The 26,035-nt window shown below is 35.9% G+C and overlaps 1 protein-coding gene across 1 annotated transcript in view; it reads right to left on the bottom strand.

The window, feature by feature from the left end:
- Window positions 1-19,607, bottom strand: part of LOC145684962 (clotting factor G beta subunit-like) — a 163,444-nt gene extending 143,837 nt beyond the window's left edge. Inside the window, exon 1 of the mRNA XM_081757314.1 lies at window positions 19,505-19,607. The gene's annotated coding sequence lies outside the window, so the exon portion shown is untranslated. The remainder of the gene's footprint in view (window positions 1-19,504) is intronic.
- Window positions 19,608-26,035: the final 6,428 nt, after the last annotated feature.

Genomic DNA, 26,035 nt, shown 5'->3' with positions numbered 1-26,035 from the left:
CATTACAGTTCATTAACTTGTTACTTCGAAATTCGTTTGGTGTGTATGAGGTAAACAAGAAACTAGAATTTAAAATTTAAAACTCCAGTACTCGAAATAAGAAAGCTACAGTTTGCACTGTACTACTCCTAACTAGGGGGCGGATCCAGGGGGCGACCACCACGACAGAAGGGGAGACTTTCCTATTTTATATATAAGTAAAACAGAGTTTGGATCTCTTAAAAGTAGCTCTAAGTAGCAACATTACAACCCACCGCTCCCCCCAGAAGTCCGTCCTAGATCCGCCTCTGCTCCTGTTTGCAGAATTAGTACAGTTTAAATATATGCATTCATCTTACATTTGCGATACTACTCTGCAACTTTGAATTTTTTTCGCGTCACCTGATTAAACAAAGTTCACTAGTATTCGAAGAGGTGACGAAGTGGATAAGATTGAATAATATAGAAAATTTATTACAGTAGAATTTCGTTATACTGTACCAGAACGTCCAAAATCCCAATGTCCATAAATTTTCACTTCTTCTACTTCTAGTTATAATGTTTTGAAATTAGTTGACCCCTCAAAATGTAGTGAATCTTGCGGACTGGGAGTGACTAGTAAGGATTTGGCAGATAATTTACTAGTCTAAAATTTATTTTAATTATTTTTTTAAATTTTTTTCCATGTCCCTGTTATGATTTCTTCTGTTTTATCGACTTTATTCGTTTTTTCCATACTTCACTCGAAACTTCTCTCAATCCCTGACGGGTGGGATATTTTTTTTTATTTAGAAATTCTAAATTAGAGACCACACTGACCTTCCGGTAGGGCCGATGTCCCCAATGGTATTGACCGGCTACCGCGCATAATAAGATTTCTACAAAGCCCTTGTCTTTGTTAAAATTTTATTCTGGACACAGATTTGTCTTGGACTTGGGTATATATATATAGGCCACGTATTTAGTAGGCCGCCTGTTTTTCGGCATATAAAAGTATATTTGGCTGTGAATTGTCATATGTCTAAATTCGACCATTTATCTTTGTAGCATTTAGTGTACTAGTGTATTTCCTTTTGATGCGCCGCTTTTTTTCTCTTCTCATCTCTGTCTATCTCTATTCACTTCAAGATTTTTTTTAAAAAAATTTCAACCTCCCCCTAGTTTTGAACTTGACAAATATCAATCATTTAATATATATCATTTGAACCTGAATTACCAACTGAGATGTTGCGAGACACGGTTTGTGGAGGTATTTGTTGATGTTGAATATCAAGGGATCGTTTTCTATCACATTTTGACCCACCGCGATAGCGAGCGATAGTTCATTATTATACGATTGCATATTGCTTTCGTTTCTTTTATCATTATCCGTTCGGAATTCTACGTTGGACTAGCAGTCATTTCTATTTTCGTTTCCATTGGTTACCATAAAGGTGAATGTTGTCGTAGTCGTTTGGGCCCAAAAGTACTGTTAACATTTTTAAAGTCAGTTATAACTATATTTTCTACGTTTATGTGCCTGTCATGCACATTAAATGTCCACTCTTTTAAACAGAATGTTTGAGAATATAATGTTTCTCATTATGCGCGGTTAATCAGTCGAATATGTTATATAATCGGATTTTCTTTATGTGAAGTGTTGAAACCTAAAAAAAATATTTGTCGGGGTTATTAATTCGAAAGTTTAAATGATTATTGCGTATATGTATGTTGAGATATAAATACGTGTGGAATATAAATATGATATTAAAGTAAAATGTTTAATGTTGAAATGAGTAACAAATATATGTAAAATGGTCTTGGTACAGCGGGGGACACTTCTAAATGGTACACCTTAGCCGTAAATCTCCATATGGGTGTACCATTTAGAAGTGTCCCCCGCTGTACCTACCCGGAACGGTCGTTGGTTGCCATAGTTTCGAAACATCCGACGAATATAAAATTTAAATTTTAAAATACCACCGCATGTTAGATAATTTCCTTCACATTTTGTAATATTATTAAGTAATATATGTAACTATTAACATCTTCTGTTATTATCCTAAATGCACGTAGCATGGGATTAAGGCAGGTCGTAATATTTTTTAGGTTCCAACCCTAATTTAATCGTAACCCTAATTTATCAGCAAATATACCCTCAAGTTTATAAGCCCGAACTCCTTATGTACCACTACGTTTCAATTTTATCCATTATATACGAATCCTTAAACCTGAACAATGTTCCACCTCAGTAAGCAAGTTCTTGATACAAAAGAGAAATCCCTTTGGACCTAGAAAATTCTCGTTTTTTAATACGTTGTACGAATATGACTACAAATATGTGCGCCTTGTGATATAAGGCGATAGTGATTTAAAGCTGGTCAATGAACGAGTTAATAACTGAAATGACCCGATAAGTGACGTAGTCACCGTGATATTAGTGACAAAACTTTGTTCTCTTGATACCGGAAATGGAAAAATGAACAGACAAATACGTCTACAGACTTAGTATGTGTCGTTTACGATTCATAAACATGATCTCATGTGTGTACGTCTAAATAAAATGAAGTTAAATGCAAGGACATCAAAAGGGTGCTTTGATAATACGTGTGACTTCACTGAAAGTACGAGCGAGGACTCGTTGAATTATTTTTTCTTTTAGTTTTATATATATATGAGATACAAATTCATTCTAACTATCATTTAATTTTTTTTTAATGCAATATTATAGAAAGATTTACATCTTATTTTGCCAAAATTTAAATAATTATTTTTTCCCCTTAATCTATCTGTTACTAACAAATATATGTATCGACATTGCTGTAATTCAATATTATATGTGGAATGATACATTTATGGTATACTTACTTGCATGTTCTTAACATTTAGTGTTTAATTTCTCAATAGATGTAATAAATGTTCACCAACTGTAGCTAGATGATAGTTTCTTTTAAACTGGTTTACCTATGTCAATACATTGTAATGTATGTATGTGCATGTGCGTGAATGAATGACAAATTTAGTTTTAAGTGGTAGCATTTAATATTGATTTATGACGGTAGTGTTTATAATATGTGTGTAATAGTATATTATATGTATTGTGTATGGCCGAGGTCATGAAAGATAACTAACTCTAAATTATTCTAAATCGGCTCTGGGAAGAAAGCCAAAATAACAGGATGAGCGTGAATAACGACAGTATGTTCAAAAAAATCTCGAAAACTTCTATTTGTGGAAAATGTGTAAATCACTTTGGATTTTTTTTCTTGGCTAATTCAAATGTGTGTTCGATCTCCTCCATGGATATTCAGATTCTGGATAAAGGTTATTTAACATTCGGAAAATACAGATAAATGATTAAATTAAAACTTCTCGTCACCTGGGCTGAGTCAGGGCAACTCTCATGTGTGCAGTTGCCCGGATCCAAATCGGGGTAGTATGAGAACATGTGTCTCTTCACGATCATTTCAGAATTGATTCTCAAATAATAACAGTCGGATATGAATCACCCTTTTCAATAACTATTCGAGTTTCTTTACCATATTTTCATCATTATCCAGTAATCCTACATCCCTAGTTCCTTCTTCCTTTCTCCTTTTCCTCCTTTTCTCCTACCTTCTTCTCTTAATTCTCACCCTTTCTTTTCTTATTTCTAATAAAACTGAAGAGGGGTCGTGAGTGGGAGTTGTCGCTATAGACACGATCATAAGATTCTTTTGATGTCTCTCTTCGGAAGTCCAATATAAATTAACCAGTAACTAAACATACATACAAAGCAAAATACATAAATTCATTTTAATTTATATTTTTTCTAAATTATCAAATTAGAAGTTCAAGTATGTTAGCGACAACTAGGGCAAGAGTCACAACTCTTCTCCATTCCCATGAGCGACATTCGTCTTCACATTTTAACATTGCTGATAAAACTCCAACTGACCAAAGCAGTATATATATATATATATATTCTGTTACTTATGATATACTCAACAAATTAATTGCAGAAATAAATAATTTAGAAGTCATTATATAGGCCTATTGCGTTCATGGGACCAAAAGGACTATAACTATAATTATATTAAATTACTATAGACTGCCAATTGCTCACTTAGACAATTTATGAAGTTCACTTTACCGCAACAGTGTTATACAAATTAGATATCTGGATAGATACTCAAGTATTGTTAGTATATTTAAAGTACTATCAAATATCATGACATAATTATTAATTTCAGTTAACTAAATGAGATGAAAATTAAAGCTCACTGGCGAAAGGTTAACTATTAGGTTGAGTTAATTTTGAGTTTAACGTCCCTCTCAGCAGCGAGCCTATATGTGACGAGGATCTCTATCTTCTCAAAGTAATAAATGCTTTTACGGTATTGATTTCAAGGCAAATAGCTGCTTCTGGGTGATTAGTTTCTTCGAAATAATATTTAAAAATATGCAAAGATTTTCGAGACATTCGAGTCGAATCAAGATTTTTACGAGTAGTCTCGACTCATCTCGAATTTTACATAGTGTGTTTTGACTCGAATCTCGTCTCGAATTCGAGTCGAAATTCGAGACATGTATCGACTCGTGCGCATCCCTACTTCTCGGTTCGGCTCAATAGTGAATGAGCTGTGAGCCGAGCCGTTGACAACCCTAAACCCAGGTCGAGCAATTTTGAACATGTTTGGCCGGCGTCCTATAACTTTTAACAAATTCTGGCTTAAGCTCGAATACTTGCTACTTCGGAACTGAAACTGAGAACCTCATGAACGATGTGCTTGCCTCCTAGACTTCACGACCACCGAGTTGGTAGTCAAATAATTTTTAGTATTCAGACACAAACCGGCTATCTTTCATGTTTATACACAGTGTTCTTATAATAATAATAATAATAATAATAATAATAATAATAATAATAATAATAATAATAATAATAATAATAATAATAATAATAATACTATAGTAGAAGTAGTAACATTGATAATAATTATATTGTTTATGTAGAATAATTGAAGACTACACACAGGATTGAGTACTTGAAACTACACAGGATTTGGCTCGATTTGGCTAGACTAGACTCGAAACTCAACCCGAATTCGAGTCGAGTTGGAGAAAATTTTTCGAGCCGAGCTTAAAGATATCTGTTTCGAGACGAGCTGAGTCGAATTTCAAAGAAAACTCGCTCGTGCCCATCCCTATAAAAATTATATATTGCTTTGGTCAGTTGAGTTTTATTGGCAATCTTGAATATTTCCACAGCTATAATGATTAGTTTACAAGATTTTTTTTAACATTATCTTCTAGTAGAATTTTTTTGTTCGGTTTCTTTGTCTGTGTGGAGTTTAGCCTCTTTTCCTATCAATGTGAGATAAGTATTTTCAATTTAAATTTGTATCCTAACATTTGGCCCCGCTGCTACCTATAGTAATCCGAGAACGATTACAATTCAATCTTAAGAGAGTTACGATTACTCGATAAGATTGATTGACCATGTTTCTTTAAAGTGCAGTAATGAGCATGCAGTAATTGGCCAAACAAAAATTTTAAATCACACAATATACAAAAGGGAGCAACTACAGTGGGATTTTGTGGTTTAAGCGCTGCCTCAACCTTCTGTATTAACAATACAGAAGGTACTTACATACAAACGAGAATGACGAACAGTCAGAGGCAATACAATCCATTACAGCAAATCTATACTTAAATGAATTTATTTTCTAATACAAGATTGGCAGTTGATTCAGGAAAACTAATTTACTCTTCTAAAATGTTATTTACTGTCCTGGAGGAACTCCAGTACAAGGATATATAGCAAATAGTGTCGTATTTACGATTTTGTTTCGGGGAGGGCTTTGCTAACTTTCGGGGCGGGGGATTTGCCTGAAAATGTGAAAATTCTGCAAGATATTTCATATATTTTACTATAGTAAGATTTCGGGAGGGCTTAAGCCCGGAAGTCCCCCCCCCCAAAAAAAATACGCCACTAATAGCAAAGCACGCTGTTCTGTATTTATTCAAGCGAGCATTAACGAAGTTTCTATCGTAGAAGTCGATCGGCTTTTTGAGTAGATTGTGTCTGTCTGACTAGTGAGTGTCCATCCATCCATGACATGATAACTCTCATAAAACTCTGATTTTAATAAAATTTGTAATATGTATTCTTTCAATTTGAAGAAATAGCAAAATAGTTTGGGGTTTTATCCATCGAGCTTAAGAGGTAAAATCCACCCCGTTTGAACATATTCATACAATAATCCAACAAATAAATTTTCAACTTGATTTTGATAAGCAGGGATGTACGCATAGACCTTGGTTCTTGGGGGTTCGGACGAGTTTCCTCCCGACTTTTCTGTAAATTTTGTCTAATGTTAGGCATAATATTTACAAATTTTAATATAATTTCTCCTCATATGAAATTTGAACCCCACTTATAATCTTGGACACTTCCCGAAATAATTCTCCCTTAGGCTGAAGGGCATAATCGTAGGACGTTAAACCTCTCAAAATTAATTACTGCAATGTGACGTATTTATTCTGTGCTTTAATAGTATTCTGCCCCCCCCCCCATTGGTTGCGGTAAAAATGACGGAGAATTAGCGGGTAAACAGTAGAGTTCCGTACGGTCCGGAATTTTTTGACAGATCCCGGCCCGGCCCGTGAGTTGATAATGAGAAATCTGACCCGAGTCCGAGATATGTTTTAGCCTTTAGGCCCGAGCCTTGTGATAATCCAATGGGCCCAAAATAAGCACGAATTACAGAAACTTAATAATGAACGCAAAATTGTTTTTTATTTACGACAATTTGAGGATTAATTTTGCAGTTGTGATTAAAAGTTCCCCAGAAAGAACGTTCTCATAAATATCGTTGGACGGTATATTTACAAAGTTAGGCCCGAAACGGCCCTAAAAATATGCTTGTATGTTTTAAAACCTTATGGCCCGAGCCCGTTTAGGCCAGGGGTGAGTGTCCCTAAACTTTGAAGTTTCCTTATTTAAAACAATATAAGAAAATATGCAGTACGGCTAGTGATGTAACTTTCACCATTACAGACCTCGCCTTAGGTGGGGTTCCTGAGACTAGTGGAACCCACTAATGTTCGGTGGTTACCGAGACTTCAGAAGCCTTCCCACTATATGAAGTTAAATTCAAAAGTGAGAGATTGATTTACTCTCCCTCCCTCGGTATTCTATAAAAAAAATAATAATAATTCCGTGATAACTTTCGTGAAAATTATTCGATTTTATGCAATAAATTGTATCTTATTTTCAGACTTTTCTGTTTGCAATTAATTCAATCAAAAATGGGGTGAATTTAATGCATTCACAGGTGAGTTTTGTCCGTGGTGAATGGGGCTCATTTTTGAGCGCAGTCAGTGCTAAATGGTCACCTCGATAGAAAAAATACCATGTGAGTGGTTTCTTTCAGGACGCTCTTGTTTCCTCCCACTTTCTTCGTTTCATTATAATCACCTAGCTCATTACTACCATCTCCCTTTGCCCGAAGCTTAGTTGTAGGACGATAGACTTAAAAGATCAGTCCCAGATCAAAATAGGTGGTTATTATTATTATTATTATTATTATTATTATTATTATTATTATTATTATTATTATTATTATTATTATTATTATTATTATTATTGTACTTTCTGCCGTATAGTAGGTTACCTCTAGTGTATAATTTAATATTGGAAGTATATTGAGTTGCTTCTTTTTGTACCTTTTGCAGTGCATAAAATAAGGTATAACTAGGCGGCAAAAGTGTCACCTAATTACGAGCAGGTGTCGCCTAGTGAACAGCTAATGTGCGGGCAAATTGACGTCGTCTTTGAGAAAAATTTGATTTACTCCTTGTTTATTATTATTGATAACGATGTAATTGCGTCTGTTATGGCGATCAGCGTTGTTTTTGAATTTGTTTTTGCCTGTTGACGGTAACTGTGACTTTCGACAGTGACTCCAGTTCTAATTTGTTTGTTTGAATTTTCAATACATTACTGGTACAATGCGCGGCAAAAAACCTGCAACATGAGGATGTAAGTTTATTGTGAAACTACGCCTAACAGCACAGGGAATGAACATAACGTCCAAGTGGAACGAATCATGCCAGGATAAACCTCGGCCTCCTCCCGTGCACACTTATTTTGGAGCAAAAGACTTCGTCATTTCACAATAAACTTATATGCTCATGTTGCAGGTTTTTTGCCGCGGATTGTACCAACTACTACCAGTATGTCAAAAAAATCACAGCCTTTTTCCACCTTAAAGAAATAACACTGCCAATACTTCCACTAGAGCCAGATAAACCCGATGAAACCGAGCCATCTTGCAAGTTCAAGAAAGCAGTGAAAGATATTCCGTCACCGAATACTACAGTAATCAGTTTCATTCGGTTGAACAGACGCAAGTACAAGAAAGAAGCTATCGTTCCGATTGCGACGCAATTGTCGATTCCTCACAACGTTCAGGTTCACAGGTGAAAAATTTTCAATGATGTAAAGGATCTCAGTTGGATGTTTCTTGGTTACATCAAACGTGTCCCTGATTTGGAAAAGTGAAAGTTGGTAAACGCTCTGGTATTAGATTCAAAACTTGTTTCAGACATATTCAAGAAGCGCAAATATTCTCAAAAATGGTAGAGTACCAATTGCTAATGGAATAAGATGCGATGGTCAGAAAGAATTGGAACGTATTATCGATCATTTGACGACAGAGGCTCATATTGCTGCTGAAAATGTTGGTAAAATGCATTCATCGAAATGTTGATTAAAGAAAGAAAGAAAAACAAACTCACACAACTAAGGAGGAGTCCATCGTGTTGCCATGTGAACTGAATGTTTTCGCAACGAGGGTTATGTTCAAGTTCTAGACTAAAAACTCCTGCAATATCTGAAGGTATGTGTCACCGGTAACAGGTTCTTTAAAAATGGATGGATCTATATCATTACCACTCCAAATAGTGACACTAGTGACTTTTATCTCTTTTGTCACAATTACGTGTGGGTTGGTATCGCTCCAATAAACACAACTGTGTCTATTTACGCGACCATTCATCTTAAATGAGGCCTCATCTGCCTACAAAATTCGTTTCCGGAAGTCGATGTCAGCTTCGTTCAAAATGAGAAACCAGTTACAGAACTCAACTCGCCGGTTCGGATCACATTCTTGCAATGGTTGCAGAAGCTTTGGCTGGTAAGGCTTCATCTTCAAATCCTTTAACATGTTCCTCAAAGAGATTTAGTAGCCTCGATCTAAAGACAGCCACTTGCTCACAAAAGGGTGGCGCCTCCGTGTGCGGTTTCTTTTCATACTGTCCTGTTTGGTTTTCCTCCCCCTTGAAAAGTACCTGACAGGCAATAAACTGAACACAAACTGTTGCCAAATCTTTGTCAACGATATTTTTTCTCTGACAAAACCTCCCCCCCATACACTGTTAGAGACAAGGATGTTATAAATAGAGGATTTGCCCATATGTATCTTCATTCTATTAAATCGATGAAGCCACGTCTGATTGGCTACTCCCGTTTCAGCCATCGTCTGATTGTTCACTTTTGTTTCCGCCATGATTGTTGGCTCAAAACATTGCGATCCTATTGGGAGGAGTGGGCAGAGTAGGGGTGGCGAAACTGTGACGTATGGCTTCAACATTTTGTTGTAAGGGCAGATCCTCTATTTTATAAGATCCTTGGTTAGAGACATGGATGGTTGAGAAAGGGAGGGAGAGAGAAAAGGGACCGAGGGAAAGGAAGGCAACGTTTAGGTTTGTCTTCTTCCAAAGGGACCACAAACGTTATAACGGCTTCATTGTGCTAAATTCAAAGTCTCCCGACTGGCTATCGTCTGGACGCGCTTTCTATACGTGCCATTCCCAGGTCTCGTGCCCGCCTTCTGATAGACTTCTTCGAGCTAGATACACACTCTGAGCAACAAGTTTAGTGTTTCCTTTATTTCGTACAATTCGTGGTGGTCCGCTTCGCGGTAAATCATACGCAGAACCTTTAGCCTCGAATCGCTGGTTTAAGGTTTTCATAGCTTGACATGACTATGGATCGATAACTGGAAATCTCCTGAAGTCTGGTATCACCACATTTGTGTTTTTGTTATATTTCGACTAAGCTTGCAGCACGAAAACACGTTGTCCTCTTGTTAAGTTTCGATTCATCTCAACACCTGTACTACTCAGCACAACTTCACGGCACCACTTTTATACTAAACACGTACGGAAACATATAGTTACCAGTATCAGCCAACAGTAATTTTAGTTCTAGTACAAAAAATAAGAAAAACGGTTGGACGCTTATTTCTTGTCTTTCCGTACTTATTTTCGGGAAAGTGACTTTGTGCCTACCCTGTATATATAAATGTAAACTGTTCTATATTTAGGTCTACTGATTTTTAAGCTTTTATATTCTGGCAAATGTAGAGTAATGCATTAAACCACTCCTATATCTCCTCCTAATACTAGTTTCAGTCAGTAACGGTGGCTCAGTGGTAGAGCGTTCACCTCTGGTGCTTGGGGTCCTGCGTTCGGTCCCAACCCCCGCCAAGTAAACTTTGTGGTAGACAAACACCGTATGCGTGGATTTCCTCGGGGTTCTCCCGTTTCCTCCCACTTTCTCCATTCCACCATTTCATTAATTTGTCGTCATCACTGTCTCCTTTAGCCTAACCGGCATAAGCGTGGGACTTAAAACTGAAAGATTTCATTTCATTTTTTTGTTTCAGCCACTGTTGCCAACTTGAAAAGTTAAAATATCCCATCTTGAGAGGCAGGAATTCTCAATTTGCTGTTGGATTTCTGCACTAACTTCATTATAAAAATTCAAAACTTATAAAATATAAAAAGTGAAACTACAACAAGTAATTCACTTTAATATGTGAGTGAAATATCCTTAAATTCCGAATCTTCTATGCTTATCAAATAGTTTATGGAAAAGTATCTTCCATAACTGCAAGAAATACTTGAAAATTTTGACGAAAACAAATCGATGTTGCTGTCAGAACTTCATATTTTATGCACGCTTTCGTGGTGTTGTCTATTATGGAACGTAACGAAACTAAGCAATCTACATTCTCAGGTTATTATGTTCTGTGTGTTTAGATGGTACTATCTTTCTTCTTCTTTTGCAATTCTCAAACCACTGCGTAAATCCTTCCATATTAGCATACATTTTACAGTAACAAAATTTGACAATTAGCACTGATTTAACGCCTATAGTATACTCATTAGTTTACTTCCAACCTATTAAGAATTTTTTGTTGCCGTTGATTAAGCAAATATATGAGAAACATATCTTGTCAATTTCTACGAAAATTACCTTTATCCCTATTCAAGAAATTGTAAAAAAAAAAAAAAAAATCCCACAAAATGAGTTATTTCCCATGAGTTGGCATTACTGGTTTCAGGTACAGTAGAGTTCTGAAAACTCGGTCTAATGTAGATCGAAGGATGGCCGAGTTTGTGAAAATGCCGGTTTATCGGGAGTAGAGTTTAAAAAAATAAGTAGCAATGTTTCGTCAAAAAATACAGTACTGTATTTTTTTTTATTGGTTGCTTGAGAATATAATAGAGAATAAACTGCCCAATTACAGAGGAAAAGTACGTAATTTATGAAGACATAGAACCTTTACTATACATGAAAGTAAATATTAATACTACACACTGTATAGACAGTGGTGGAGGGCTGGGAATGTGATGTGAGAAAAAGGAATTCGGGAAGATGGGAGAGACGCACGAAGACAATGAGCTTGAGCGGGTCTACGCGCGGGATTTTCTCGTCCTGCCAGGATTTGACCGAGTTCCGAACTGCCGCGTTATCGAGTGCTGAATTTTCGGAACTCTAGTGTAGTAACTTCTCACCAGGGAAGGGTCCGAATGAGGTACTCGAGTTGCCCAACGACATGTATCAAATATGAAAAAAGGTGTGAAACTATGTACGTATGCAAATTTATAGCGGCTGAGAGCAACGTGGAGAAGCATGAGAGCCGGAAGAAATATGGCCGACCATAGGGCTCAACGACACAGACATGTAAGGAATTACTCATTCCGCAAGTGAATGGCTACGGAAATGAAGATCAAATGTTTAGTAGAGGATGCATAAGATGTGGTATATGTTGGGGAACATGAACTTCGTGGCCGCCATATTGAAAGTAGCCATCTTAAATTTGTATTCACAATGTAAGAGAAAATGTACGTCATGTGGCATATCAAATAGCACTAAATTTTTTACCAGGAGTTCATTGGTGTCAACCATTCTGTAGTAACTCTATTGTGAGTTGAGAAGTGACTTGGAAAAAGAACGCATAGAAACTCTATGAGTCTCACTAGTATGACGCAAAATCTAGAGCTTGCAGAACTCTGGTTTCCATACGGACCAAAGGAAAACTGTGTTTATATGCAGAATAGTTGAGAGTAAGGGAAAGATTGTCAAAGATCGTCAATTCTCTGCAACGATGCCTGACATCCCTTCGAATATGAAGGCACTTGCTAGAAAATCAGCAAATATGTGCAAAGATGATTTGAAGTTTTTTTTTTTTCTTCAGGAAGTATTTTGGTCACATATACACGAGAATCTCATCTTGCTGTTGGTTTATTCCTTGTCGTGTAACAAAGATGATACATTCTACTGGTCCAGATAATATTGACTTTCGCAAGAACCTGATAACCCCCAGGTACGTATCCACTGGGACTGGGGGCCGGGTCCTACCTAGATTTTTACTGACCCCCTAAAATTTTCATGGTAGGCTTGCAAATGAACTATAATATGATAGGATCGCCACCTCCCCTTTACATTTTGGAGCTGGTTACGGGCCTAATCCCTGGACGTATTCAACCTCTCGACGTTGGATTCTTTAGCACATACAAACAGTACGTGAGGATTATCACAGATGCTGTGTAACATATTGATGGGTTTCATGTATGGTGTCGTGACAACTTCATTCATCCCCAAGTATTTACTTACTTCCAGTTTAGTGCAGCCCGGTTACCAGTTTCAAACATGCCTTCTACATGGCTGGATATTTTGAAGAGCATCCAGGAAAATTCCAGACTTTATGGCCTTTTGTTTTGGTTATGAAACATCATCGGATTGTCAGCAGAATCAGACAATAATAATACCTGTTTTTTTCTTCAAGCGTGGACACTGTGAACAGCTCTTGTGCTTTCATTACATTCTTATAGATACTCTTTACATCAACTGTCCGTCATAGCTTGGTATGCACCTTAATTAGTATACTTGCATATGCGATGATATATGATAAACCACATCGTAATAATTGTATTTGTAATCCCCAGCCCTCATTTCTTCCGGGTGTTTTAACGTGACGGTGACTATCCATCTTTAACACTGGAACATTAGCAACTCTTTGTATGTGCAAATACTCTTTGTACTCTTTTTTCTAGATGCACATCCCGTGCCAACATGTTGCACATGGTTTACAGCATATATGATTTTCCACATGCTCATTAGAACACACTGGCACGTGTCGCTTTTTGCACGTAAATATTGCTGGTCATTTGTCTTGTATCTTGCCAATGCACCGAATGGCAAACAGGTTATTTCGATGTTTGTGCAAATATCCCCTCACGACTTTCATGTTAATTCTCAACTCAGAATAGAGTTACTACAGAATGGTTGACACCAATGAACTCCTGGTAAACTTTCAGTGCTATTTGATACGCCACATGACGTACATTTTCTCTTACATTGTGAATCCAAATTTCAGATGGATACTTTCAATATGGCGTCCACGAAGTTCATGTTCCCCAACATATAGCACATCTTATGCATCCTCTACTTAACATTTGACCTTCATTTCTGTAGCCATTCACTTGCGGAATAAGTAATTCCTTAGATTTCTGTGTTGTTGAGTCCTATGTTCGGCCATATTTCTTCCGGCTCTCATGCTTCTCCATGTTGCCCTCAGCCGCTATAAATTTGCGTATGTACATAGTTTCCCATCCTCTTTCATATCTGATACTTGTTGTTTGGCAACTCGAGTACCCCATTCGGGCCCTTTCCTTGTCAGATACGTAGCTCACAGTATGTTTATGATACCATGTTAAACTAGCTGGTTTAATTATTTCTGGATTGATTTAAGAACTTATAATCTTGTAATAAACAATATATTTTCCGTGGGTTCTTTAGAAGTTTTCTCGCTTGTTTTAATTAATTCCTATACAATCGATCAGCTGAACATATTCTGTCTCTCCTTTAAGCTACAAAGGTAGCCGCTGATGTGAAAAAAAAAGAAAAAAAATGCGGTCGAAAAATTTAAAAATATGACAATGCTCTCCGATACACTGATCATTATACATTAGATACGCTTCTTCACTCTATTGTTTTGTGTGAAATTATTGACCGTTATAATTACTGTCGACATATGTATAAAGTCCTGTGAGCACATGTTCAGTAGTTATATCTTCATACATAAAAGTACTTATACACTGATCAAGTGTTAAAGACATATTTTCATTACTATTTTTACCATATATTCAGGGCCGTACTTACAAACGGGTCAACATATAAATATACTAAAACTCGACAAAAAAAAAAAAGAAGAAAATAAATCGCTGATTATGATACTAACTCCCATAACGAGACAAAATTTGATCCAAGGAAGGATTTTCGAGAGTTTAAAGAACCTAATGATGCATGATCTGGTTGCAAAGTTGGAAAAACGCAGGAAAACACACAAAGATGTGAATATAATTTATATTACTAAATAATGTATCAGAATTGACCCTCGAAAAGATAGTCTACATATATATATATATATATATATATATATATATATATATATATATATATATATATATATATATATATATATATATATATATATATAATAAACTTTCAAAAATATTATACATAAATAGTAGATTAAATTATTTTTATCACTCAAAAAACTGGGGGGTGTAGGCCTCGAGCTAGATCCATCACTGGTAGCATCATCTATTGCTCTTTTACATTTACACCCTATAGAATTGACTTAGATATAGCGTTCGTTTAGCAATATATTCATCTACGCAATCTACACAGCCATCTTCTTAGTCAGGCATGTGCAAGTTAGAAAGGAGGTGGACACTCAATCACTGTCTTACAATAATCGTGTATAATGTGTTATATTTACTATACATTAAATATTCTAAATATCTTGATCTATTTATTAATACTTTTTGCAACCAGTTTCTTTCATATTTAATTAACTTTCTAGTTAATCCATTATAAAGAGATATCCTTTACTCGAGTCAGTTTTTCTATCACTTGTGTGAGCCGTAGAAGTGCATATATACAGATAAGGAAAGATAAAGATGCCACCAAAAAGTGCAGAAAGTGCTCAAGTACAAGAGGTACACACAACAATACAGTGTGGAGTTCTTGTGCACTTTTTGTACATGTCGAATCATCTTACATAACTGCGCAGTTACACTTAGAAGAAAACTATTGTTTATTCATTGTTATCTTTTTCTTTTCCTTGTTTCTTTTCTCCACTTTAAAGTATTACTCCGAAAAGTTTATAGAAATAAAAATAAGGTTTTTATTGTTGCATTGTTATGTTCTCAAAGGTTTTGCATTGTAAATATTGGTTTAAAAAATATTAATACTGTATGTTAAACTTGCAGTTAAATAGAATTTTCCAAGAATGGTTCTAATAGAATTTTCCAAGAATTGTACAATATATTTTAAATTATGCTCTATTTTCTAAAATTATGCTTTAATTATTCTTTTAAAATTAGTTTCTTCTGGATCCTTAGACAACCACAACCATGTTTAAGGTACCAACCATATGTGTATTTGTTATTATGCTTTTGGGTTGCTCTAGTTATTATGGTTCTCCTAAGGATATGCAATAAATTAGTTCGTCAGGATTTGATATAACATTGGTCTTTGTATATACAATCCTGTATCCACCAGGTCAGCAGAGCATTCGTTTTTGTAATATGACATACCAAGACATATTTTCGTCCATCTTTATCTCAAGAACGTTTACACGATTTTTATCATCTTTGTCTCGAAAGTGATATTATGAATTATGATGACATCATTTATTTATTGTATACATTTTATTTTTATCCCGTTCCACCTAATTACTGATTATTCATTTCATTGTTTCATTTTTTACACCGGTGTTAATTTGTTTTAAAGGTACGACCTTTTTAATGGCCTCGAGCGGTAAAAATGTTTCCTGTATATAGTCACAAATTCCTTGTGACGAGAAATGTACAAAATTTCGAGGTAATATGTTTAGTAGATATATTCAGAATTCTGAGCTAATACGTACCAAGGTATCAAGGCCATGATAAAGGATCCTTGACGGGTTTTGGTTAAAAATGAAATTTGGAATTAATTCCGAAATAGGGTGCAGTTGTTTAGAATTTATGACAAATCCTTCGGAAAAATAGAAATTTCCGGGTTGCGTCACAGCGTAGATTGTAAACACGTTGCACATTTTATAATGAGGTATATGCAGTGGTCGAAGTGAGACGGTATGGGGTGGTATGCCATACCGCCTATGGTTTTTCAGTAATGAGGACATACCGTCTCTGGTTTTTCAGTGATCAAGACAATATTTAAATAACATATATGTTGAGTCAAAATCATAATAAAACATACCGCCTTTGCTTTTTTTTTCCCCCTTCGAACACTGGGTATATCGGAAGCTGTCACTCACTATCGATTTTTTTAGATACGTTATGTTCATTCCAAGACTAAATCCAACGTATGATGCACATTAATGTCGTCTGCAAACAATAATTGCAAACTAGAATGTTGACAGTTTTCGTTTGATAACAAGTGACATTGCAAAAAATTGCAAATCGCGCCACTTTCTATGACACTGACCCTAATTGTAGTGATGAGCAAATGCAAGACCAAGACCAAGACCGGGGGGGGGGGTCTTGGTCTTGGTCTTGCACATCTAGTCTTGGCCTTGCTTGCAAGAGTCTTGCAAGTCCTGCATTTAAGAAATCTTATGCTTTTCATAGGTAAATTTTACTCTCGATATAGAGGATAATAAATTCTACAATCCGCCAATAATAACGGAAATACAATGTTTCTAACTGTAATATAGTTTTACCTTCGTATGAGTATGATGATAGTGTACAACATAGGTAATGACCTTTATTTTTTTTAATGGGTCGCCACGCTTCAATACTTATAACTGGAGAGCGGATTTTAAGGTGCAGCACCTTTTCTAAAAATGTAGTTGTTAAACAACCAAAGTTCAAAATATGCATTTCCGGACATAAAACGAACTAAAATGAACGCACTTTGTTGCACCTTTTTGCTAAATTAAGAAATTTTTTTTTTTTTTTTTTACTTCTTTTAGCCTTCAGCACCTTTATTGTCCCTTTTTTGTATTTCTTTAAAGTTTGGACAGAACAATATGTTTTATTTTCAATTTGGTTTACACATAATATTCCATAAATTTAGACTCAATCTTGACGGATTTGCTAGGGACAAATTTGAACTGAATTTGCGAAACAATCCAGGAGTTGAAACCTTTGCAACGTCAACTGAACTTCTCGTCCTTGTGTTTACAAGATATGAATCACTGGTTTCCGTTTATGTCGAGCGAAGTAGAAGGGAAACGGGGAAACGCCTAGAAAATCCAGGCACACGGTGTTTGTACACCAAAAAAGCTCACATGGTGAAAGACGACATCTGGCTTGAAAGCGAGCAATATCTACACAAAACGAGAACAACCAATTCAGAAAAGGACATACTGTAGGGGCAGATCGAATCACACGGACTGCATAAACTATTGGGAACACATTCACTCCAGCAGCAGTTTTACTGAAGCCAATGTCGGTACTTGTGCAAGACTCTTGCGCAAGAGTCTTGGTCTTGCATCGGGATTTCTGGTCTTGGTCTTGGTCTTGGTCTTGCATGCAAGACTCTTGCAAAACCTGCAAGACCAAGACTGTTGCGCTCATCACTACCTAATTGTCGATGTTTTTAGGTGTCTTATCTTAATGCTATGGAGCTAATTCCAAGATATGAAGAACAATAATGTCTTTCTGAAATATTAGTTGCAAAATAGAATGGTGATCGATCGCGTTTGCGCACAGATGACATTGCGAATAAACGGCAAATCGAGACATTTTTACGAGACTGGCTCCCATTGTCGAATTGTTTTAGTTACGTTATGTTCATTCCAGGGAGCTGGATTCCAACGTATGATGGACAATAATGCCCTTTATAAATATTAGTTGTAAACCAGCATGGTGACTGTTTGCGTGACTTTGATTGCTGTTCCCATGTCGTCCCTGCACTTCGGTGTTCTCTCTTATGTAAATAATCTTTCCACTGACACAACGAAATGTGTGAAAGTAATGAATTTGTCCTTAATTAGAGTATTAGGGTCAAATCTGAAATGTTCACTATAATACATTCCATTCATGTTATCATTTACCATTTTTAAAAATCAATTATGACTTGACATTAATTACATCATTAAATTTCCTGATATTCATATATCATACGTACTAGGTAGATTCCTCGCATGAACTGAAAGTTGTTAGCAGAAGTCACCAGTGATCTCATGCATGGATAAAGTGCAGTTATTTTACTTTCTCGCAAAGTTGTGTAAGCGCAAATGAGAACGGTCACCATTATGGTTTGCACTATTATTTCTATAGTGTACATCATACTTTGGAATCAGCCTCCTGGCATGAACATAAGATACTTTAAAAATTTGACAATTTATGTTGATCTCATAGAACGTGTCGCGATTTGCATTTTATTTTTTCAATTGCATTTGTACTCCAACGAAAACGATTTTCTTTCTGCTTTGGAACCATGATTTGCAGAGGATATTATTTTACATCATACTTTGGAATAAGCTCTCCTGCCATAAGCATAAGACGTTTAAAAAAATCGGAAATTATAGTAGAAGGATTTGTACTTTTTACAGTGTCATTTGTGCGCAAATGAGAACGATCACGATCCTAGTTTGCATCTATTATTAGGGATGCGCACGAGACGAATCGAGACAGAATTTTCCTGACAAAATTCGAGTCGAGACACAGCTCTTCCAATAGAAAAAAATATACATTTTCCGAGTCATCACTTTTACAGCACATTTTCGAGACGAAACAGTCTCGAATCTTGTCTTGTGCGCATCCTTATCTATTATCTCTAGAGGACATTAGTGTAAGGTTATATCAAACCTTGGAATCAGCCTCCTGGCATGAACATAAGGTACCATGCCTAAAATTTCGAAGATGAATGACGGCTTCCCATATAGATACCCCATTATAAAATCTGGAATGTTTTTACAGTCTACTTTGTCATGCACTTGCAATCTGGAAATTTCTTTCTTTTCGAAGGAGTTATTTTAAAACCTATTCATATTTAAGATAAATTATGCTTTAAGATTTTGGCAACACTGTTTGGGTTAAGTTGAGATAGTCTTCAGGATCAATCAGGATTGCTGATATAAACACAGAAGGAATTTGTTTGTTTTCGGTCAGTTGCATTTTAGTTCTGGTTAGTTATCTCTGTCCATGTTTAAGTAATAAACAAACTTGAGAAAAAATCATAATAACTCACCCCTAAATTAGCAATAGCAAACGCACCGTGGCTAAGTGACAGAAGCCATCTTGGAAACATTAACAAACTTTTCGTGCAAAAGCATAAATCCTAATCACAAGAGGCTAATCAGATAAGGTCGTGATGATCATTGCGAAAAAAAAAAAAGATTAGTCACACAATCATTTGATATGCATTTGTGATATAGACCCTAAATACATGAAGAAAGAAAAGAAACAATAGCATAACAGGATGGATATGGTTTAGGTATAAATGCACAAATCAAACTTAATATGATGTGATCATACGTGATAAGTACTTACCGTTAAAAATTTTTGCTCTTGTTTGTTCAGTCACCTATGCAATACATTGTGTAATTTTTAACATAAACAAATATTAATTAAAGTAGCATAAGATAATATAACACGTGTTTTAACACATATGTATATATATATATATATATATATAAATTGCGCAACAAGAAGAGAATGAGCAAATATGGATTTGTGACTACACTAGCAATAGAAACACTGCAACAAAATGGTGTCGATGATAAGGGATAAATTGGCATTGTGGGAACAGCCATAAAATTCTTCTTGGTGCATTAAATGGAAAAATTTAACTCAATCCGTAGTAACATTCTGTTTTGTTTTGTAACATTGTCTTCTTCTTCTTTTATTAAAAGAAGGAGAGAGATTGTTATAGTACAGGAAAAAGTTTGATCCTGTAGCAAATTGCAGTGTAAACATTTTATACACAAACTCAGTGTTTTAGAAGATACTTTTGCATAAAAGTGCTATCAATATGTGACTTCGTAGTCTTGAGAAAACATTTCCGTTATTTCTGGCTAATAACATCCATCGACACTAGATAGACTTGTTAGAACTATAGATCTTGAATGCTTTGTCTTGAGTGTACACACAGTAGTAGCCAATCTTGAAAGAAAGAAAAAGAAAAAAAAAGAAAGACGAAAATTTCCTGTCAACAGTATAGCCAGTACTCTTCAGTAATATTCACTATGTGCATGTACTGTACGTATACGAAAAATTTCTTCTAGCTTTTAAATCTAGTGTTTTAAGCGTGTTTTCCGTCACGCTGTGTTTGCCGTTTTAACAAACATTTATTGAGTCATAAATATGAAAATGCTTATTAAAGAAAGAGATCTTAATCACGTTGTACAACAGACAAAAGGTTTCGATGAAGCAAGTTAAGGCAGCTTTTCTATGTACCACGTCGAAGTTGTTGAGCGCAAGATAAATACGTCGATGAAATGCTAAATTTAAGGTTTATAAGGCAAAGGAGGTAAGCTGAAGGTACTTTATATGATAATTTCTTAAGTTTTATGTTAAAAGTTTTCTTTAGTTTCATGACATTTTTGGTTAATGCAATGTTTCTTTGAAATGAAATATATTGTGAGCAGTACCGTACGCAACGTAGCTTTTGGTGTTTACTCCCTCCGAACAAGGTATTATGAGAAAATAATTCACTTCTGGTGCTTGGGGTCCTTGGTTCGATCCATCTTATGCCAAGTGAACTTTGTGGTGGACAAACACCGTGTGCATGGGTTTTCTTGAGCTTCTCCCGTTTCCTTCCACTTTCTTCATTCCACCACTTCCTTCATTTCTCATCATCACTGTCTCCTTTAGCCTATCCAGCATAACTGTGGGACGTAAAACTTAAAAAAAAACAAAGAGAAAATAAAAACTGTTATATTGATATATACATATGCTGAAATTTCCTAAAGGGAATTCAAGTACTTAATTTACTTCTAGTACAAGAGTGATTTTTGTATATATATTCGGTGCGAGCGGTTCTGGGTTCGATTCCCGTTGAGAGCACTGTCGAAAAAGTGTAAAAAGCTTTTTGAGGCCAGCCATCCTGAATGAAACCCTCATACGTGACGGACTAAATGGAAATAGGTTTCGAAAGCCCAGAAATCTTAATCCTAAATCATATATATACGAGGAGAAGTCATACAACATGTCACTCTTATTCCCACGTTAGTCGCTGAAGTGTAGCAGGCAGTTAAACATGGCAGCTCCATTGTCGATCTGCACCAAGGAGGAAATGAGGGCAGTGATTCGCTTTTTGTTTGTGGAAGGTGTTAAACCTGCCAAAATTATTCCTCGAATGAAAGCGCACTGTGGTGACAGCTGTTTATCACGCAGCATAAGGCGCAAAAGTTGGACATCTCTAATAAACATTTGGCCCGTTAGCATTCCGTGGAAGATGGACTTTTACAACAAATCGTTACTCTAGATGAAACTTGGGTGGACAACAAATCGTTACTCTAGATAAAACGGGTGGATTTTTACAACAAATCGTTACTCTAGATGAAACTTGGGTGGATTTTTGCAACAAATCGTTACTCTAGATGAAACTTGTGTGGACAACAAATCGTTACTCTAGATGAAACTTGGGTGGACAACAAATCGTTACTCTAGATAAAACTTGGGTGGATTTTTACAGCAAATCGTTACTCTGTTGAAACTTGGGTGGATTTTTTGCAACAAATCGTTACTCTAGATGAAACTTGGGTGGACAACAAATCGTTACTCTAGATGAAACTTGGGTGGATTTTTACAACAAATCGTTACTCTAGATGAAACTTGGGTGGATTTTTACAACAAATCGTTACTCTAGATGAAACTTGGGTACATAATCACGAACTGGAAAAGTAAGGCTGGGAGGGTGGCTTGGAAGCACCAATCACTAGTTTAGCCCCAGAAGTTATGAAATTTAAACGTCAACCATCAGCTAGTCATTGATGCAGTGCGAAATTGGTTATAGATGCAACCCAAAAACTTTTTTTCCCGTGACGGAATCAAAAAACTTGTGAGTTTTGTATCATTAGAATAAATATGTACCTTTTCTCTTTGACTTCTCGTATATCTATCTATCTATCTATCTATCTATCTATCTATCTATCTATCTATTTATCTATTTATATATATATATATATATATATATATATATATATATATATATATATATATATATATATATATATATATATACATATAGTGGCAGCGAGTGGATGTTGAAAGTGGAGGGGCAAAGCATGATGTGAATATTTGTAAATCAAACGTAGTTTCCATGGTTGTATAACTAATAGGATATCTTTTTCGATTAAAATACTGTATATCGTATTTCATACTTTATTAAGTAAATTGACAATAGCAACGCAAGTAGGTAACGAAGGTGTAAGAAGTTATTTGATTCCTTGCACATGAACATCTTAAAATTCTGTCTGGAAAATTGTGTGATCAGATTATTTAATAACAAATTTGCAAAAGAAATAAATAGAAAGGATAATATTAATCATAGTAATTAATGATGAGGCTTGTTTTACAGTAGTTATATTGAAACTGTGAATTAATGAAGAACTTAATTTTTAATTCCACACATGTTATTAAATTTATGTTATTACTCTTTAGAAAATGAAAGATAGTAAATGCTACAAGCATATGCTGCGACATTTAAACAAATATTTGCTTTTGCAGCATCCCGAAACATGTTTGTTGCCATTAGGTGCACTTTTCACTTTTCTTGGAATTCACCAAAACACAATACTTAGAATCACTCCATACTCCAGCTATGCAAAATAATCCTAAAACCTAGAATTATGTTGAATTTACTAAATTTCATTGAATATACACTCGTACACCCCTAAACACACCACTTCACTCGTATATTACACTAGGAAGCAATGGAAAAAGTAGAAGTTCTTTCTTGTTACTTTCTTTTTAATCAATATTTTTTTACTATTAGCAAGAAGAAAAGACATTTTAGGAACTGTCGAGTTTTGAGCAATTAAAGAATAACTTGTGAAAGACATATTTTTTGTACGAAATGTTCTCTCAATTAGTTTCAAAGCGGCTGATTAATATATCAAGACCTTGTAAGGAGAAGTGAAAGTATGCTGGAATTGTTGTGCTTCAATAGGTTAATTTTGGGTTATTTTTCGTGGCAGTTAAAACGCAATTTCTGTAGCTTTCTTAACTCCATGGACACGGCAAATATTATATGGCACCATTTTTGCTATGAACTAGTAATACATACGAAACTTTGACATTTCCAAATGAAACTATACATTAATGGGCTACTTCAAAAAAGTAGGGGGACAACTGTCTCCCTTTGTCCCCTAATCGCCGCCCGTATATATATATATTTAAAAATCACACTTGTACTAAAAGGAAATTGAGTTCTTGAATTCCCTTTTCGAAATTCTACATATGTTACTGATTGTGTGTTTTGTTAAGTAGAAGTGAGGGATTAAATAAATATTGGAAGAGTAGAAAAACCCGTACAAAATTCACGAAAACAATTTTGTCCATTACAAATTCATATGATGTTAACCGGATTACTTATATTCCTTATCAATACATAATCACACATTATTATATTCTCCCTGGAGTTCAATCTGGGCGACTTTTCACCTAGTATAAATACTCAACCACTAAGCAAGTATGTTTTTATTCATTCCCATGATTGTCTTAATTGCATGCCACAATGTGTACGAGGTATATACAACCCTAAAATCAGGCTCGGTCCACACCTCATATACCCTCAGTGCTGAGAAGGTACGCTATACTTCAAGAAACAACAACAACCTGATTTTAAGTAGCACCCTAACAGTCTCTATAGCCAGTGGTGCCCACCCCCCTTATGTCCATGACGCACCCCCCCGCAATTGACTATCCATAGGTGTTCTTCCATGAAAAAAATCTTTTTCGATTAATTTTTACACTCCCCTCAAACATATTTATATAGATTTTTAACCCCCCAAATATTTCAATGACGCAGTTTGCGTCATAGCCCCCCCCCTTGTGGGCACCCCTGCTATAGCTGCTCTTCATAAATGAATTTTAAGTTTACCGAGTTCAATCTATCGTTCAGAGAATACAAGATACTTGCAATATTTCTGTTTCATTAAATGAAATGGAGTGCAAATAAGAAAGGGTCTAAAACTGATCCTTGTGGTAGTCTAGAAATTTAGTGTAATTGACTAACTTGTAAGACGCATTTTAATTTTTTAAATGATCAAAAAATGTTACTAAACTGACCATAGAATGAAAATAGACCTCAATCAAATATTAATTATAGAACATCAGTGTCTAAACTCGTTTCTTTTTTTCTTTCAACACGGGAGTACTGTCCTGTTGATTCCTACAGCCGCCACAACACTAGTTTTTTTTTTTTTTTTAACCTTAAGGACACCTCTTACTATTGGGACTATATGAGATGTTGACTTATGCATATTGTTTAATGTGGGATCAAGCCATTTTAATTCGTCCCGAAAATCGAACCCGCTCCTCTCACATCAAAGGACATAGTGTTAAGTATTTTAGTTCTATAAATCAGGCCAGGAATAATGTCGATCAAGAGTACTTAATGAGACAGGACATTTTGTGATACCGTAACATTTTCATGAGCATTTCCGTTGATTGATTGATTGAAAGACACGTTTGTCTTCAGCACTGAATGTGGAAGGAAGACATAGTAGGAAAGTTTATCCCAGAGCAGTATTCACTGGCGGGCCCAGAGTTATCATATGAGAGGCTTCAAAAATAGGATAGGGATACTTTGTAGATTTCTCTAAGAGATTTATATTAGTCGACAAATCTTTTGTTAAAGGTAAGTGCACGGTGGGTCAATGTTAGAGTGTTCACCTCTGGTGCGTGAGGTCATTGTTCGATCCCAGCTCACATCAAATGGACTTTGTGCTGGACAAAGATCATGTGCGTGAGTTTTCTAGGAGTTATCCCGTTTTTTCGTACTTTCGTCATCCCACCATTGTCCCCCTCCCCATCATCGCCGTCTCCGTTAGCCCCGGTGCATGAGTGTGACATTACACTAAAATAAAAATGGAATCTTTCTGTTATGCTATATAGGCTAAAGGAGACGGTGATGATGAGGAATAAATGAAAGTGGTGGAATTAAGATTATGGAAGAAAACAGGATAACTCCGATAAAATGTAAGTAGAGGGTGTTTGCCCACCACAAAGACAACTCGGTGCGAGCTGGGATCGAACCAGGGACCCTACGCACCAGAAGTGAACTTCTCACCACGTGACCACCGTTAAACTAAAAGAGAAAGTAACAGATTTACAAAGATATATTATTTACAAAGCTTAGAATACTTGTCTGTAGCTAAGGGTGCCAATCCTGGGGGGCCCGGCCCCCCCAAAGCTCATGTGAGCCCCTATTGTGTTTAAGAATATACAATACTTGGCATAATTTGAATGCAATTTGTCTTAAAATCCTCATATATATATACCTTCTGCATCTGAATGGGCCCCCCTAAATTTACAGAGAAATCGGGGCCCTTGTCTGTAACCTCCCAAAAAGAGGACATTTGCTTATTTTACTAAAACTCGGCCGAATCCGAAGAAGAGGACATGTCCAGACACGTCTGGTAGTCCTACGGAGGCGGGAAAGAGTCGCGCACTAGAGGTCTGCAAGGGCTCGGGCCGGACTCGGAGTGTAAATTTTTTAATATACAGCCATATTTCACGGTCATTTTCGGGCCTAACTTTATAAATATACTGT

Source organism: Thermobia domestica, chromosome 5 (assembly GCF_964235325.1).
Source record: "Thermobia domestica chromosome 5, izTheDome1.hap1.1, whole genome shotgun sequence".
NCBI classification, from domain to species: Eukaryota; Metazoa; Arthropoda; class Insecta; order Zygentoma; family Lepismatidae; genus Thermobia; species Thermobia domestica.
The sequence above is the reverse complement of the archived record's forward strand: the minus strand, read 5'-3'. Positions and strand labels throughout refer to the sequence as shown.